Source organism: Pleurodeles waltl, chromosome 3_1, assembly GCF_031143425.1.
Source record: "Pleurodeles waltl isolate 20211129_DDA chromosome 3_1, aPleWal1.hap1.20221129, whole genome shotgun sequence".
Taxonomy (NCBI): Eukaryota; Metazoa; Chordata; class Amphibia; order Caudata; family Salamandridae; genus Pleurodeles; species Pleurodeles waltl.
Window position 1 is genome coordinate 441,718,981 of NC_090440.1, and position 4,859 is coordinate 441,723,839.

At 48.4% G+C, this 4,859-nt stretch overlaps 1 pseudogene; it reads right to left on the reverse strand.

Annotated features, from left to right (window-relative positions):
- Positions 1-2,691: 2,691 nt before the first annotated feature.
- Positions 2,692-4,610, reverse strand: LOC138284205 (activin receptor type-1B pseudogene; annotated as a pseudogene).
- Between the last annotated feature and the right edge of the window lie 249 nt (positions 4,611-4,859).

Consider the following 4,859-nt stretch of genomic DNA (forward strand, 5'->3'; position numbering starts at 1 on the left):
ACACCTTGCACATGGTCAACGAAGGGGCGCTTAACCAGGTCGGCGCCCTTGCTAGACAGAATGTCTAGTTCCAGATTCTGTGTATAATGCGGTTTCTGTTCTGTTGGGCACAGAACCGCTGTATGAACGTAAAGTGTCATATACAGGGATGAGACACCCATAAGTTGGCTTTTTTTTTTCATGATGCGGCAGCACCTTACAGTTTTCAGGTAACAATAAGTTGCACAAGCAATCAATTAAAAGGATTTGTAGGTGCAGCAACATGTCCAGACACAAAGTACCAGGCTGGGGGTTGTAGTTAGCATTTTTCAGTTAGAGTGGTTCTTGTCCATAGTCACCACATGTTGATAACTGTCCTAGAACCTCTAAATACTGCATCTGTGCCACAATTTCTGGCTTGAACTGTTCTGGAGTCAGAGGGCATAAACAAAACATTCACAAATGCCCCAAATCTGTACTAATGGCCAAAATATTCACAGTCCTGCAAAGTTGGAAAGTGCCCTTGAGAGGCAGGATGAGGCCAAGATTTGCATACAATGCGGCAAACTCCTGAGCACGTCATCAATAGTCCTGAACAGACATACCACAAAGTGGAAACAAGACTTTAAGGAACGTGAATGATGGAACAATGTGCACAGCTCCAACCTAGCTAAGAATGGGCTCCAGGTGCGAGTACAGACTAGTGTACGGTTCTGCGATTTTGGTTTTGTTTTGATTTCTTTACAAACCATAGGCTGAGAGGTAATAATTAGTTTTTTTGTTCTTTTTTTGTTTTTTATACAAAGAATTAAAATATGTATTTAAAAAAGTTAAAATCCAGACAATCTCAACAAATAAAAAAATAATCAAACCACTCCAGTTAAAATTTATGGCTTCAGAGTTATTGTAGTGTTGACGTTAAACAAAAACTTTCCCTCCCCCCTTCAACCCAACCAAACTTCTGTATCACATCCTGAGTTCTGTTCCAACCTCAAACTGCTCCACTTCACAGCAGAAGCAGCTAAAGGTCATTCCCACCTGAATAATACTATATTATATCAACAAAAAGAAACGAGATTCATGCACTGCGCCATCAAACATTAACACCAATGTTTCTTAAGTACAGAAAAAGACAGGTCACGCATACCACTTACGTGCTGCCCAGTACCAAACACTTGTCCTGCATTATCCAGCACGTGTTTTGTGGCTATCCAACAGACTGTGTAAAATACTTAACATCTGTTTAGCCAACACCCAACATGTGTGCAACTGAAATCATAACAAGCTCTACAGTACCCAGAAAGAGTTGCTTCAATACAAAGCACATTTAGCAAATACCCTGCATGCTTTCCAATAACAGCTAAAACCACCGTGTGTTCCTCATAGCCAACATGTTAATCCAAACACAACATGGATTTAGGCACAAGCCAGAATATTTTAGCCAATAACCACCACCTCTTGAGAGACTGCCTAGCACCCGTTTAGCTAACCCCCAAACGCATTCTCCCGTACCCAAAACAGCTTCAATAAACAGCATAGCTTTAGGTAAAATTAAGCACGTTTGCAATTTACCACAACATATGTAGCCAAAACTTGATATGTTTCAGTCAATAACAAGTCTTTAACTAGTACCCAAACGCGTTTTCCCACTTCAGCATATGTTCAGCCAATAATCAAAACGAATTTAGCCAATATTGAACACATATCCGTCAAAAACGACTACGCATACAGCCAACAGCCAGCAGGATTGATTCAATTAATGGACATAATCATGCCACGGTTACCTCCGAGATTTCTTTCAAGTGGCTAGAGTCTGTACTGTCTTGCTACACACTGTCAGGTCCAGTTTTTCAGTTGAGAAACATTCCCAGCCCATCACGTTTGCAGCCTGTCTTGGGGGTAAACAGCAATATGGCAGGAGGAGCTGCAAGAATGGGAATTACCTGATAACTAAATCATAGACATCCTAACAGAGCTGAGGTAAAGTGACGGATATGGAGACCCAGAGTGTACGGAACGGCTGCGAATGGCTCGCCAACCCCTCGATCCCTCCCCCTTCCCCAAAACACCCCCCAGCCAAAGTCTTGCCCACCCCCTTGGCCCCACTGATGAGCAAAGTCTCTCCCCTCTTTTGCAAGCTGGTAGCATCATATCGTGGGTATTCCAAGCATGCTATTCAGAATTTGGGGCACCATATGGCTCTGTTGACTCTTTCCAAAAGTGGTAGCGTCAGACCACAGGATGACAGGACATCACCTGTCTCAGAAGATAGCGTTGTAATGTTGTTTCGGTTTACAAGCTGGTAATGTTAACGACTGCGATGACAGGGAGGCAGCATTCTTCGGGCGCTATTAGTGGATTTTGCCCTCTCCGAAAACAAGGTCTCATTTTACGGAAGTGAGCAGAGCACCTCTTTCCCATCACTTCCCACCGCTGTGACAAGGAGCACACGAGTCTGAGTTGGAGCTACAGCATGCACACAAGCTCACACGAACACGTATGACGTGCGCACCCACAAATGCACAAAAGGCACACACGTGGCGAGACGGGGGCACATACCCACACGCATGCTTGGACGCGTGGCTTACACATAATTGACCTGCCAGCTTTCGAGTTTTTGAGGCTTCCAAGCAAGAATGACACGTTTCACAAAAACCAAACAGAGCGCTCATATTTAGTGAATGGGAAGCTTGCTGCTGCCTGCACGTCACATGCCAGTCAGTGGAAAACGTCAGATTAGATGGCATGGCTTTAAGAACCCACCAGGTCATAGCATTTGGGCACCGGAAGTGGTTTCATCTTGTTTATGAATGTCACCTATGCGATGGATTGTAGCCTGAGTCAGCGCCAGTCGGCCTGGATTGACTGAACAACACTGGGAATCCAATCCGGAAATTCAGAGTCAAGTACGGAGATAACCCAAGAAAAGCTATTTCCAAGTCGCCATGCTGTTAGGAAATTATAAAAGGTCAGTCTCCAGGCCTGAAAGAATAAAATGTGTGCTCTTCCTGCTGGTCATGGGTCACCCTATCCACCCCCTTGTCCAACTGGGATTCAGGCAGAAGCACGAGGTAGGCCCCAGCACAGGTGTACGTGATCACGGCAGATCCGCGTCAGATCTTCAGGTCCTCATGCACGCTCAGCTGGGAGAGGGTTTTCTTTATGCGCAGGGCCGTCAGCCGTGCGGCGCCATTAGCCTACCAACACTCGCGCATCATCTTCCCCATCACTCTCAGAGCCTCATAACTCTGCCACCAGTTCGGGATGTTGGGTCGCAGCCTCTGGTCACATACCACTTTCCTCATCTCCTCAATGGACGGGTCAGATGGTACCAGGTCGTAGTATGGGAGCTGGTATTCTTCGTGGACCCCTCCTGCGTTGCAACGGCGAGCAATCTCCCAGTAGACCACTCCAAGGGCATAGATGTCAGCACATTTGAAGGAATCAAAGTGTTTCATGTTAATCGTCTCGTCCAGGACTTCAGGAGCCATGTATCGTTTGGTCCCCACTCTCTGATTGGGTGCTATGTCGATGGTGTCTGTTACAGAGTCGTGATGTACAGCAAGGGCCAGGTCGGCGATGGCACACATGCCATTCTTCTTTACCAAGACATTCTTGGATTTCAAATCCCTGTGGGCGATACCTGGTTTACCTTACGTGCCCACAATTTCCATGTGCAGGTGGGCCAAACCACTGGCTGCCGACAGAGCAAGCTTGATCATCCCCTCAATGGTCACAGAATACCTTTTCAGGTAATCAAAGAGGGAGCCATACTCATGGTAGTCTGAGACAAGCCACAGCTGCGTCCATGTGCCTTTATCTTTATTATCTGCTGCAATAAAGCCCAGGATATTCTCGTGGCGGAGCATAACAGTCTGGTAAATTTCTGCTTCCCTGAACCAGGACCGTTCCTCGCGTGAAGAAAATATCTTGACTGCCACATCTCCTCCTCGCCACTTTCCACGCCACACCTCACCAAAACGACCTTTGCCAATAATCTCCTGAAGAACAATGGTTCGTGCTACCGTCCTCTGGACGAAGAGCGGCAAACCTGAGCCAGATCCTGAGGTGGACAGGTCGTAGACTAGATCCTGTAAGTTTTTATCCTTAGACAGGTACATCTCGCAAGATGGATCCTCCATGTCCAGCCGCTGACGGTTGTGATACACACGCTGGTGGTGCTGGAACAGGAAAACCACCACGATCAGAATGACGCAGAGCAGAAAAACTGGCCCTGCGATGACCGCCACTAATTCCACTGGGCCCCACATAGTTGGAGTATCATTCTTCACATGGCCACTGGGCACCACGAGGTCAATCTTGTTGCACATGTCGCTGTAGCAGCAGTGCGTGTTGCGCAGATCCCCGGAGCTCTGGCAGTAGAAGGGCTTGCCGACGGGCACGAGCTCGGTCGAGGGGATGCATATCCGCACGTGGTGCTCCACTCCCTCCACGTTCGAGATTGACACCATGCACGCGCCGTCCGTCTCGCACGTGAAGTTGTTTTTGATGCAGCTGGAGCAGAGGCAAGTTAGAGCGTGGCTCCCCCGGGGGACGCTGCTCAGCGTCAACAGCAAAAGGAAGATGAACAGCGGAGAGCCGCAAGCCCGTAAGTCCGCCATAGCACCGAGAGCTCTCGACATTGCATTTTATGCTTTTGAACACAGTTCTCTGTACACTTTAGGGGTCATTCCGACCCCGGCGGGCGGGAGCACCGCCAACAGGTTGGCGGTGCCCCGCAGGGCATTCTGACCGCGGCGGTTTGGCCGCGGTCAGAAGAGGAAAACCGGCGGTCTCCCGCCGGTTTTCCGCTGCCCTGGGAATCCCCAATGGCGGCGCAGCTTGCTGCGCCGCCATGGGGGATTCCGACCCCCTCACCG